Below are 15,117 nucleotides of genomic sequence, written 5' to 3'. Positions count from 1 at the left end.
CCTGGGGTGTATTAACAATCTCCCACACAATCATCAGGGGTATTTATAACAACTGCTAAGGAGGAGCCTTGTTTGCTATTGCTATGTGGTCTATTCCGGTGTATGGCATATGTCTGAGATGGGAACCTATCCCTCCAGCATGTACTGTTTAGTGAGCTGACAAGGTTTAGGGCCCTAGAGCATGTAACCCCGAGAGGTTGCGATATGTTGCCATGGTGGTTGTCACCCAGCTATGGGTGTGACATACCACTGTATGTCCGGCAGGGGTCACCTCTGTGTGGCCAGTATGCAATACAGTGTAGTTGTGGTTTTGTGAGTCAGTCTGCATAGGGAATCTGTTTGCAGACAGTATTATCCTTTGGGAGGTCTGTTTGTGGCCTGTTCACCTGGTGTAGTTGTCATGTGAAGTATATACCACACAGGGTATTGTGATGAGTAGAGGGGAACCCTACCCTATACTTCCATAGATGACACACCTGTTGTCATGACACATACCACACAGACAGATTACAGGTGTAGTGTGGCACTGTCTTCATCACAGTGGAGGCTACTGTCCACCTGTGTCCCATGTCCCCTTATCACACCTTCACTGTTAGGCAGAGCTCTGCCTATGTGTTAGTTAATGGATACACTGTTTTGGGAAGGTGGAATGGCACTGCAGTATCAACACTTGTCTACAGTCGATGCCTTGTTCACCACACACCTGTTGCGGTACATATGACCCCGTGTCTCTGTGTCTCTCTCTCTCACTCTATATGTATATATATATATATATATATATATATATATATTTATTTATTTATTTTATTTAACATTTGTTGACCGGGAAAGTCCGACTAGGTTCCACAGATCCTGTTTTCAGTGGAAGCCCGGGGAGAAATGCTCCAGAAGCATGTCTTTAGAATGTGGGAGGAAACTGGAGTACCCGGAGGAAACCCATGCGAACGCAGGGAGAACGTGCAAACTCCACACAGAAGACACCCCAGCCGAGAATCGAACCAGAGAACCTCTTGCTGTGAGGCGACAGCATTAACCTCTGCACCACTGCGCCGCCCTAATGTATTTGCCATATATATACATATATATATATATATATATATATATATATATATATATACATATATATATATATATATTATATATATGCATATCTATACACATACATGTATACATCCATTGCTGTACACATGGATGTACATATAGGCACATGTACAGTCCACCTTTCATGGTGGGGATCTCACTTATGCGACAGTTGTGGGATGTACAGGTATGTGATTACATTGCACAGTGTTGTGCAGAATGCATATGGGTGTCCTCAGCCCTTGTAGCATTAGCAAGCCTCACTGTCTGTAACACATCAAATCTGACAAATCTGTCCCACAGCATTTAACCACCACATGACATATATCAACACTACCATAGCTGGCCTTAGGCATAGGCCTACTGGGTGGCCACCTAGGGCGCCGCTCTAGCAGGGGGTGCTTTTCCACTATTTATGTGAACACAAGGATGGGGGCACCAGGAAGTGTGGTAGGGGGTGCCGTGGGGCCCTTTTGCCTAGGACACCAGTTGACCTAAGGCCACTCCAGCGCACTGCATGCTGTCTTCTTGGCCACACACTACAACCTACATGGATATATTCACATATCAACATTCACTGATAGATAGCTGTCCACCCTTCACTAACAGTTGCAGTATGTCCCATGCCCTATGCACATGTGCAGATACAGATAGATACATACTGCTGCCACACATGGATGATTTGCAGTGTGTAGAGTACTCTTCAGGAACATCTACAACATGCCAACACATACATTTGAGTTATATACCTTACCTTTGTATTTACCTGCTTCGTGTGTTACGGTTTTGTATTTTTTTTTTTTTTTTTGCTGGTTTGATTTTGTTTTTTGCCCTCTATTTCACCTTCTGTCTTTTTTTTTTTTTTGCTGGTTTGATTTGGGTTTTTGCCCTCTATTTCACCTTCGGTCTTTTTTTTTTTTTTTTTTTGCTGGTTTGAGTTGGGTTTTTGCCCTCTATTTCACCTTCGGTCTCTGTTTCTGCCTCTCTTCTGTCTCTCTCTCTCTCACTCTCTGTCTCGACACCTGCAATGATATAATTGCATGTGTGGACTGCAGGTACAGCCTGCTTTTCTAGGTATCTGCACTTGTGCATGTGACAGCCTCTGCACCAATTGCTGCCCACCATTCAGTAATTGCATGCAGCCTGCTGTTTGGTGATTGCATTACTCACTGTGATTGCAGCCCACTGCTATAAAATTCTAGGTTAGGTAGGCATAGCCCTTTCAGATTTCAAAGGTGGGGCCCATTCTTGTTTGCTCTGGACACCGTTGTGTCAGTCTGAAGGTTGGTATATGTCTCTTATCTGATGCTAGGGTTGTAGCCAGTTATGTGCATGTTGTACTCATACATGTATGTTGCTGCTTCCAGTACACACATCTCAGTGTAGACATGTACGCACCCCTCCAAATGCTAACACAGGATACATGGGAGTATGTACTTTTTTCTCACTTACACAATTAACTGCCATACAAATGTGGTTATTGCACTGTATTCCTGTGGCCAGTGTTTATCCTGGTCTGATACTGTGTGGTGTTTGTAAGGTGCTACTGTAACATTATTCCCTGCTAGGATGGCTGGTTCTCCTTTCACAGTCATGTCATGCAATTCCACAACCACTGCTGGTTAAGACACACAGAAAAGGGTTTGTGTTATACCATTCCTAATTTCCATTTACATGCCCTCATTGTAATGCATGATATATTTATTTCAGAACCAAGTTATTTGTATATCTGCTGTGGCTTAGTGGTAATTCATGCAGTCTATTGTGTCAATTGTCTGGGGTTCGAGACTGGCAGATGTTTTTTTTTATTTTGCTGCTCAGCAGAACAAGGGCCCCTGCCATAGAGTGACTAAGGCACTTTTAAGCAGTAGTAAGTGGGTTTGCGCGGGTTTGCATGACGCTTAGCTAAGCGCACACATGTGCACACTCACTTAATCCCGCTTACTACTGCTTAAAAGTGCTTACTCCCGCTAACCCCCGCGCTAATTTCTTTGAAAGAAAAGAAAATGGGGAGATAGGAAAGTGGTGAAAAAGGGGGCACAGAGAGGGGAAGACAGTAGGAAAACAAGCTCGGGATGTGCAGGACAGGTGTAGGGAAAGTCCATAGCTGCCCATTTCTTTGCCAGCAACAGCTGTGCATATGTTGAAAATTTGGAGTGAAATTTGAAACCTTCCACCCCTGAGAGAGGGGTGAGGACAACATAGTTTGTTGTACTGCCAATTAGAATTATCAGTGTACATGTCCAATGGACATGTGTGCAAAATGGGAAGCTATATATGGGGCGTAATTTTTTTTCGGGTACAGATTGCCCTTTTTTTTTTTTTTGCAGGGGAGAGTGGTAAGTAAGGTAGAGGAAGTAGGTATATTTGGGGAGGTAGGTTGGGTAGGTAAACAGACAAGACAAACAAGATGCATACAGGGGCAGAGTATGACACATGGGGTGGGTAAACACAATTGACAGGGACGGATGTTTGGAAATCGCAAGCCCATGAGCCAACAGATGGTAACAGTGGGATATCCCCACCCATGGGCAGTCACCATTGGACCTTCACAGACCCGAGGGTCGCTGTGCTGGGGGCTGCTTAGGAGGGGCAGGCTCACCCGTGAGTCATGCCACTCTCGCCTCGTGCTGGAGTAGGGGATCAGCGACTAAACGCTGGATCTCCCTACACACCACAACCCAGACCCTTCGGAGGGTGAAAGGAGGCCCTTCTCTGCCCATGCTTGCAGGGGGGTGAGCCCCATCCCCTGCAGTGCTTCCACCCGAAGGTGGCACAGGACCTACGGAGGAGGGTGGCCCGGGCTGGGCACCAGACCTGCTGGTGCCAGGTGTAACTGCCAGCTGAGGTGGGACAGGTGGGTCCGCTGGGACCGGCCTTCCCATACGTTCTGTGATTAGGTGTTTTTAGTTACAACATAGACAACAGCATTCCACGTTAGTTGTAACAGCATGCAGTAATATTCCCATTAATCCAACACACCAGGGTTACAACAGTTGAACAGCAAGCATAACACATGCATGTATTGAACGACAGTAGACATTCCAACAGCATGCAGGGATGATTGGTGGCAACAGGCCACCAAGATTGTGGTGTTTTAACAGGGGACATGCATCAAAGTAGGTGCAGATTTTTTATAACAATAGGACTTATGTCCCAACAAATTTTATGAGATTACACATACCCATTGAGGTGTGGAATTGCATTGTTCATGCACATGGAGTAGGGTGTAAAAAGAAACTTCCATTAACATCTTATTAGTACTTTAACTGTACACTACATTCCTATTGACGGCAGGTGTATATCCCCTACATGTATTCTTACACTAAGCAACATGCATTTGATTGCGTTATGGGTTTTGCTACTTCATGATATACCTGGCTTATATCTGACATGGTAACTATCCAGGATGCAGATGTTACTGCTACATACTTGTATTACATTGACTTGTTTATGTATGTGCACATCTGGATGTGTTCACATGACTTTTTCACTTGTTTTCTACGCAACCCTACTTTTCAGGTAACACACTTAAGTTTCTGGGGAACACCTTGACAGGCTACTCGTGTGCCAGATTTACCTATGCATGTCAGCCATTTCATAACTGTTTAGGACTGTTGCATACTTCACAGCTACTGGCACTTCCTTCATCCACTTTATATGGGACTGCACTACTGGGGGTTGTCAGCACTTACTACAACAGAGTAACATTTCTTCTCTGCAAGGGTTCAACAACATTTCTGAGTAACTGGCACATACACACTGCAAGTATTATGCCTTTCTTATTTACATTAAAACTCTTTTCTACAGGCTCTCTCCTGTATTTGACATTACACTACATACAGTAGACCTATTCAGGAAATGTTATACCTTTATTGATAGGTTACAAGACTGTTTTACAGGCTCACTCACATTTTATCTATGACAGTGCATGCAGAGATAGTATTCCAGACATGTTTTTGCTTTATTCATGGGTTACTACACTCTATTCCTGCCTATCTGACTTATGATATGTGACAGTACATGCAGATGATTTATTCAGGGAATGAATGTTTTATACTTCACAAATACTGCCACTTCCTTATAGGTTCATAGGTTCATAGGTTCATACTAGGCTATCTGCCCTGGGGCAATTATAAGCCTAGCCCGATTCTGTATGGCTTACGCCACCCCTTGATTTGAGTATACTGTGCCCTTTTTTAAGGTTTAGTTTACTGTGCCTCTGTCTAATAGTGACACAGGAGTAATCCCTGGGACAAACCTACGATCCCCCATCCACTTATCGAGATTCTTCTTGAAGAGATTCAGTGAGGTGCTCTGCCTCACATGAACTGGAATTCTATTCCAGAGCGAAGGGAACCTCTGGGTTATGAACCTGTCCCTCCAGCAAGTTCTATTTATTTCTGTGCTGAGGTTCAAGTCCCTCGGCGTGTGGCTCTAAGGGATTTAGATTTACTGAGGTGGAGCATGTCCATTAATTCTGGATTTGACATAGCTTTGTATGTCAGGCATAGATCGCCTCAAGTAGGCGGTATGCAACTGAGTAGAGCTGGAGTTTTTAACCGAGCAGTATATGGCATCTGTTTGAGACCCTTGATCCTCTTGGTGAGATACTTTTGGGGTCTTTCTAATTGCTGCAGGTGTCGGGTAAGGTACATCCCAAAAGGGCATTGTATTCTATGATGGGCCTGATGAGGGATGAATAAAGGGCACGATTACCTCTCTTGATCTAGATGTGAAACCCTTCGTGATGAGGTGGGCTATGTAGAAGGTCTTTCTAACCACTTTGGCAATGTGGTTTTCAAAGGAGAGATTGCTATCAACATGGGTCCCCAGGTCTCTAATAACTTTCTCTGTACTTAATGGGTTTCCGCCTATGTGGTAATTTGTGGGCACATTGTTTTTGCCAAAGGGTATGACTATACATTTTTTGGCATTTAGCTTTAAACCATGGCGCTGGCACCAGTTATCTGTCTCTGTGAGACCTTTTTGAAGGATGTTTGTGTCAGCTGGAGAGTTGATTATGGCACTTCATCCACTTCCTATGGGACTGCACAACTGTGGGTTGACAGCACCTAATACAACAGTACTATTTATTATTGCAAGGGTACAACAACATTTCAAAGTAAGTGACACAGACACACTCCAAATTTTATACCGTTATTAATTACATTGAACAATCTTTTCTACAGGCTCTCTCCTTTACTTGTCATTACAGTGCATACAGTAGACATATTCAGGACATATTATACCTTTCTTGATGGGTTACAACACTCTTTTTCAGGCCTGCTCACTTATATGTTATGACAATACATGCAGGGATAGTATTCCAGAATTATTTTAGCTTGATTGGTGGGTTAGTACACTCAATTTCTGGCTCACTGACGTTTGTTATATAACAGTACATGCAGAGGATTTAATCAGGACATTTTATTGCTCTATTATTCGGCTTATACACTTTTCTCATGCTCACTCACATATATCATGTAACAATACATGCAGAATATTTATTAACCTGCCTGGTGGCGCAGCCTTAGCAGCCTATCTGCATAGGCTTGCTGATTCATAGCATGAGCACCTGCAGCTGTGGAGTAAATAAAGGGATATTGAGACATACCTATCCATTATTTAGACTATATTAGCTTATCTTACATACTGCATTCCATGGCTACCTACTTAGTAGTGGGGCATCTCGCATTTGACGGGTCTCCTGGATCCACTGGTTCAGAAGGTCCTGTTTCTGCCTCTTCAGGTCTGCATGGTGGTGACAGACCTGCTCACCAGTCCAAGGTATGCCTGTAGCACTGGTGAGTTCATGAGCCAACCGGTTCCAAGCCTCCGCCTTATACTCCGTTTCTTGGAACTGGCCCTGCAGGAGTCGAGTCTCATGCCAATGGAGTAGGAGCCAAACCATATATCTTGACTCCTCGATGCCCCAGCGTTGCGCTCGAAAGCGTGTACCCTCTCCAACACCAGACATTCTAACTGCAGATGTGAGCTACAATCAGTTATGGTGAGTATTCCCACCTATACGGCTTAAATATGCCGCATTTCCCACACTTTTCTGTGACTGGCCATTTTTGAATATTCTCGGCTGACTGCAGACATGCTTAGCAATGGTTAAGCAAACATTTATTACTATATATATATGTTAACAGTGGATGTTTTTCCTAAGCTGTCATGGCTTAGTGGTTCAGTACTTTGATTATGATGCACAGTGTCCTGGGTTCAAACCTTATCATTGTATTTTATTTTACTACTGTCCAGACAAGTTAGGGGGTGTGGCTGTGTGTAAGCAACTTTGCTCTACATTGCTCCACGTTGCCCGACAGGGCACTGGTTGGCACAGCGCGCACCTCCGCGCAAACTGATTGCACTGGGTAAAGCGCTATTTATCTTTGGGCAACTATTTTGCACTGGGTAAAGTGTGATTTAGCTATTGGCAACTACACAAGTTAGCTAGGGGCAACTACATTGCGCTTGGTGAAGCGCTGCTTAATTGCGGCCAATTTTATATTGGGATCCTTTAAAATATTTATTTTATTCACTGATACATTGGCCATTTCACTGCGTTTTAGTTATGTTTAAACATATATGTTGGGTATTATTCCATATACTGATTTAAAAAATAAATACGAAAGGGAGTGGTGGGACTCGAACCATGAATGTCTCTTCTTTGTGCGAAGGCTCTACCATTATGCTATTGCTATTTGGTGTGATTTGCATAAACATTCTTTCTTATGCTCTTCCATGTGAGAATTGCTGACTGTAGCTAAGCAATGGGCACACACGCGCAAATACGGGCAGCTATTTTGGGTATTTAAAAAAAATTTTATGGTTATGCGTTTTAGATGTGTGATGGGGGTTTACATTATCAGGCAGTGAGGTGTTGGGTGCAGGGACATTTGAGCGGACTCGCTCTTGTTTATTTCCTTTATTTTTAAACACTTGCAGAGGTGTGGACATTTGGACTGCTCGGCAGTCGGACACGCCCCCTGCTTTCTTACACGGTCCGTGTAGGACTTACGGTTGGGTCAGCATGCCCTCATGCATATTCATGGCACGCTGATGTCATACTGTTCAACTGCAGCCTCCAAATAAGACTTATTAAGTCTTACACGGAGGATTTGTGAATCTGGGGGATAGTGTTAGACAAGATCTAGAAAAATTTGAAGAAAATTTATATAAAGATATTGAGCATAATAGGAAACCTTTTTATAGATACATAAGATGTGGAAGGAGTAAAGATACACAGATTGATAAACTGTGTGCAGATTCTAAAATTTATTCTCAGACACAACAGATTATAGATATATTTACAAAATCTTATGCAAAACAGTTTGGCTCCACAAAAGGGATGGTAAGTTGTCTTAGTGGCATCCAGGTAACCCCAGATACTGGAATCAAAATAAATTATATTGAAAAAGAACTGTGCAAACTGGATCCAAACAAAGTGCAGGGAGGAGACAGAATAAGTAACAATGACCTGAGAACACTTAAGCAAGAACTTACACCGCCATTACAAATATTATTCACTAGGTCATATAAATATGGGGAGATTTCTCAAGATTGGAGACATGCACTTATTAAACCTGTCTTTAAGGGAAAGGGGAGTAGGACAAACCCAGAATCATATAGGCCCTTAAGTCTACTTTCATGTTGTGGAAAAATAATGGAGAAGGTAATACTGGATAAGTTATTGTCAGAACTGGATAGGTTGGGACTTGAAACCATATATCAGTGTGCATATGTTGAAAATAGATCCATTACCAACTGTAACATGATGTTCTATAACAATATAATAACAGCTCTAAATGAAAAATTGTGCTGTGATGTGATTTATATAGATTTAACTTCAGCATTTAACAGGGTCATGCACAAAACACTGATCAATAAATTAGTACAACTAAGTATTGATGTACTGTTGATAACATGGATAACTTCATGGCTTACAAATAGGACACGGCAAGTATCATACACCAACTGGACAAGTGAAATCCTTGATTACAGTCAAGGTGTCCCACTGGGCTCTGTACTAGGCCCTTACTTGTTTAGATTGTATCTTTCAGACCTTACTTTTTCATCTGAGGTGTTCTGCAGTCTATATGCTGATGACCTGAAATTGGGTAAACTGATTACAAGTGTTACAGATAAAACATGTCTGCAAAATAATTTGACTAAATTGACCATTTGGGCACAGGAGAAAAATATGTTGATAAATACATCAAAAACTAAGCATATGAGATTTTGGAGACATAAACTGAAAGGTGAATATTTAATACAGCACAAGGTGATTGAAACTGTAGACTCATTTAAGGACCTAGGTATATGGGTTGATTCAGCTATGCGTTTTTTCTAATCATATCAACCAATTGGCTAATGATATTTATAGAACTATAGGTTGTTTAAAAAGATTTATAAAGTCTAGGAAATAAAACATAATGAAGTCATTGTTTGTTAGTTACATTAGACCCAAACTTGAGTATGGAATAACAATATGGAAACCCTATAGGAAAACAAGCATGAATAAACTGGAAAGAGTACAGCAGAAATATACTAAGGGCATCCATGGATGTGAAAATCTAAGTTATTATGAAAGACTAAAATATTTGAATTTGTACAATGTCTCTTACAGATATTTAAGAGGAGATCTTATTCAGGTATATAGGGCATTAAGAGACAACTACCTCTGGGAATGTTTGGGGTTGTCAAAAAGTACTAGAGAATCGTCAGATAACTTATGTAGAAGATTCTGTAGGAATGAGAAGTGTACTAATTGGTTCTCTGACAGAGTAGCTGATGCTTGGAACAGACTACCAAATTACATTAAAGCAAGTGCTAGATGTTTTTAATAACAGCCTGGACATTTATTATGGGAACAAGTGTTTTGGCATATTGGCAAGCTAGAAGGGCTTTAATGCCCGTGCTTGAAACATTTGTATGTATGTATGATCCTCTCAATATAACAAGGTGGTTTAGGATTACCTGATTTGAAGGGATATTTCTTTAGCTACACAGTTAAGATTCATATATATAATAGAAGCAGAAAGCTATAATTCAAAGTGGAAAGGGATGATGATGAAGCAGGGGAATGTTCCAAAAATAAGACAAAAGTGGGATTTTGGATGCAGATCTTTAAATTAAATTACAACAGCCTTACAGTATATGATATTCATAAACAAGTATCAGGGATTGGTATCAGAGTATTGTCAAAGAGAAGGGGATAGGGGAATCCAAATCCTAACTGAAAGACCTTCTTTGGCATAGTTTTTAGTTAAATTTAGAACAGAAGCTGCTGTTAAAAGTGGATAATTAGTAGGGCATATAAACATTGCACAGTAACTATAGGAATCAAGCAGATGATGTTAGAAATGACTGGATAAGCAATTTACAAGAAAACAATGGCAGGATATATGCATGGCGTCCAAATATGTAACGAAGTCTAGAATATTTACAGTTTTTGCTTGGAAGTGTTTTCATAGATATTTTTATACCCTGAGCAGATTTCAAAGAATTTTTCCTTAGATAGATGCCAAATGTTGGAGATGTGCTAGAGAAGAAAGAGGTACCTAGAAACATATGTTTTGGGAGTGTAATGAGTTGGCAGACTTTAACAATTCCCTGCAGAGTATTCTGTCAGAAATATTGGGTAACAAATGAGTGTAATTAAGGAAATGATTTTTTTTAGCTTGGACACAGGATCTGAGTTGTTTAGAAACAGTAAGGCCTTGCTGGGTTTAATTCTGGTGTCTGCCAGAAAAAGCAATTACTAGGCAGTGGAAATTGTAGACTAAACCAACTGTAGTTGAAGCATTGAATATTGCAACAGAGATAAAAGAACTGGAAGTGGCATCTTTAGAAGGGGAAGGAATAAACTGCATAGAAAAAATGGAAATTGTAAGAACAATACATGCAGAATAAAGTTTTGGAGGAGTGAGGTTTAAGGGAAGGCAGGAATTGATCAATTTATGTAATGATCAATTGTTGATAATTATACAAATGAATATATGTGATGTATAATGTTTGCAACTTGGAATATGTTGATATGGTTTGTTTTCTGTTACATAAATGTATGTTTGCCTACGTCATAAGTGAAAATTCAATAAAGGTGTTAAAAAGTGTGTATTCTAACTTAGGTATACTAGCTCTAATTTATCATCCAAACATTTGTTGTGCAGAGTAAACTATAAGACCTTGGTGAGGGTCAGACTGATGAAATACCTCTTTTGTAGTTTGGACTGCTTTCTCAACAGCTCCATGGGATTGCGGATAGTGAGGATCTGATGTGGTATGTATGAAGCTGTAGTCCTTAGCAAGTTTACAGAAGCCTATAGATAAAAACTATGTTCTGTTATCTAGGATTAGTTGGATAAGTATGACATATCAGTTAAACATAGCCTTAAATTTAGTTATAATTTGTTAGCTAATTGTCATTGACACATGTAATATTTCTGTATCCTAGTAGTAATAATCCACTGCTACACAGTAGCTCTTTCCTTCAAAATCACAAACATCATCAGCTATTTTCTCACAAAGACCTTGTGGTAAAGGTGTTGGTAGTTAGGGGTCTCTCCTCTCGAAGGGCTTATGTATTCATATGGTAAAGGTGTTAGTAGTAAGGGGTCTCTCCTCTAGAATGGCTTATGTATTCATGTGATAAAGGTGTTGGTAGTAAGGGGGTCTCCCTCTAGAATGGCTTATGTATTCATGTGGTAAATCTGCTGGTAGTAAGGGGTCTCTTCTAAGATGGCTTATATATTCATGTGGTAAAGGTGTTGGTAGTTAGGGGTCTCTCCTCTAGGATGGCTTACGTATTCATGTGGTAAAGGTGTTGGTAGTTAGGGGTCTCTCCTATAGGATGGCTTATGTATTCATGTGATAAGGGTTTTGGTTGTTAGGGGTCTCTCCTCTATGATGGCTTATGTATTATACAAAACTGGTGTGTTGACTCAAGCTTTGCAATGTCCATGCTGATGTTGGGCCACCAACCTGATATTTTGGTTCTTTCATAACCTTTAGCTAAGCCTTGGTATCCTTCCTTTACTTTTAGCATTTCAGCATATTGTGAAGAGGATACAACAATTCTCTCTTGGTACAGTAGCAAACCATCATATTTAAACAATTGTGCTCTGATTGCATAGTATTTGTACATTAGATACTTTGTCTGTGTCCAGTGGTCAGCCCATCCCTCCTGTACATACTTAATAACAGTTTGTACGTCATTGTCGTATTTATCAGAGTGATTTACTTTTTCTAGTCTGTTCATAGTTAAGTAGATGCTGGTTGATTTGCCATGATCCTCTGTGTATGAGCAATAATGTGTTCCTTGGTTATCGAGGTGTGTCTGATTACTGGATAGCTGGACAATCTGCCATCTACAATTAATTGTTTTCCAGGCAATAATTTGCTCTTGACATTGAAATATCTCAGTTTCATAAGTGACCCCTGACATCTTTGTGGTACTTTGTCCAGCTCATAGGCATTAATCAGTGGAGTAGGTGGTTTATGCCCAGTATGAAGCTGGAAACACTCTAGCTCCAAAAGTTATCTTGAGAACATTTCACATGCATGCAAACATGCAAAGCACTCTTATTTCTATTTGTGAACATCTCCGTTCTGTATCATTTAGTTTTATGGAGCCATGAGCAATATCTGTTAAAACCTATCCACAGTCCATTATTCTGGAGTAAAGCAGAATCACTGTCATAAATACTTGAATCAACACTCACTGTAGGTTTCCTGATGTCATAGCAAATGAGCACTGGATTGGACATCAGCATTCATTTAACTTTGCAGAAAGCTGTGGCTTGAACATTTCTCTCTAACTAGGGTACATCTTTCTTCATTAGCTCTATCAGTGGACATAGCACTCCAGACAGATCTGATGCAAAAATTTTCAAAAAAAATGATCATGCCTACAACATGACATAGTGTAGTTACAGAGCGTGGACTCCTCAGTTCTGTTTTGGCCTTAACCTTGCTCAGATCTGTCTGATTCTACTAGCACTCATGTTGTGACCTAAACATTAGAATTTAAACTTTCCAAAACTGCTTTTGCCTATATTCAGTTTCAGATCTGAATTTATACTAACCTGTAGCAGTCTTATGTCATAAATTTCTTTATTAGAAGCAAACATTAGCACATCATCCATGTTAACAACAGCAATAACACGTACACTCATGGCCTTTCACACAGCTTGCTTGTCATATGTCAAAATGGGTCTTTTTCATAAGAATGAAAACCCACTTACTTGAATCACTAAATGTCGAGATGACGTCTCCAAAACCTCAAATGAATGAACACTCAGATCACCAATTAAAAACTCCAGAAAAGTAACCATCAGTCCAACACCAAAAAAAAAAAAAAATCAAACCCACCCATGCGGGGAGCTGTGCCCCACACCCCCCCTAACTAAATATACCAACTTCAAGATCACACTACAGTGGGGAGAGGGGCAAAGTTCACCATGGTGGCCAAGTGGTTTCTTTCCCACAGTAACTTTCCAGCCATCTGAGTGTTTGTAAAATTGTTGTTTCTGTGAAGTCGTCTCAGTCTTTAGAGATTCAGGCAAGTGTTTTTTCTTTCTTTTCAAGTAGACCTCAAAATGGGTCTACTTCTTAAGAAAGAAAACCCACTTACCCAAATCACTAAATATTGAGACAACTTTCCCAAAACCTAAAATGAACAAACACTCAGATCACTGATTAGAAACTCTGAGAAAGTAACCACATGTCTGGCACCACAAAAAAATCAAACTGAAGCAAATTAAACCCACCATGTGGGTGGCTTTGCCCCCCCCCCCACACACACACACACACATACACACAACTAAATATACCTACTCCAACATCGCACTACAGTGGGGAAAGGGGCAAAGTTCATCATAATGGCCAAGTGGTTACTTTCCCACAGTAACTTTCCAGTCATCTGAGGGTTCATTAAATTGTGGTTTTGGCGAAGTCATCTCAGTCTTTAGAGATTCGGGTAAGTGGTTTTTCATTCTTTTCAAGCAGACCTGTCTAAATATTCCTAGGGCAAAAATTATACTTAATTACCCTCTTTTGAAACAAAATATTCCTGTTGAAGTAATAAAGGTTGTTAGCTTTTGACTGCTTCTTCATGGGTATATGTGAAAACCCACTGAAATCATCTAACAATACTCTTACATCTGTCTAGCTTAGGTATTTTATTCTCTAGATTAGCTAGAAACAAACTCTCCATTGTCACTGCATCAGTTATGTTTTTTTAAATCAGCACATTTTCTAACATTGCTATTATTTTTGCTAACTGGAACCATAGGTGAACACCATTCAGTCAATTCATTTACACATTCCTTCAGACTAAAAGATTTGAGTTTGGACACTTTTTTAGACAGGAGTGGAAATGGCACTCTTCTGGATGTAGTCAAGGCATACGGAACAATGTTTGGTTTTAACTTTATCTTTTGCGGCTCACAATTAAGCAGACTTACTTCACCAAACACATCTATATTTTGTTTCTGGCAATTAAGCCCCAAATCACACAGCACATTTGTACCAAGCAGATTATACATGTAGCATGTAGTAGTGCATAAACACAAAATTCATATATGTACCCTTGTCAGTCAGACATTGTTAGGAATCTACCTATGCACTTGAGTTTGCCTGCAGTGCTATGTATTTCTTTCTCTGCTCCATAAAACTGCAGATTCTTTGAGATGCTTCAATATGTAGGATGTTAAACCAAAGTAATATTAGCTCCTGTATTTATTTTCAAACTTACTGGTACTCGATGAATTGGGTATTTGACCTGCCAGTTTGACTCAGTGTTAGAAACCAGAAGAAATGCTTTCTGAGCACCTTTCTCAGTTTTATTCTCAGTGACTACCTCTTTTACTAGATTAGTTTTACATGATAGCAAAACAGGACATCTTGTTCCATTTCTTATACTTTCTGCCACATGCTGGACATTACTCTGACTCACTGTGTGAATAGTTATGTCTCATGCATTCGCCCAACTTGATTTAACTCAGTTTCTCATGCACATATGCCACCTTC

This window comes from Protopterus annectens, chromosome 3.part0 (genome assembly GCF_019279795.1).
Source record: "Protopterus annectens isolate FY-2018-M chromosome 3.part0, PAN1.0, whole genome shotgun sequence".
In the NCBI taxonomy this organism is placed as follows: Eukaryota; Metazoa; Chordata; order Ceratodontiformes; family Protopteridae; genus Protopterus; species Protopterus annectens.
This window is presented reverse-complemented; position numbering follows the sequence as displayed.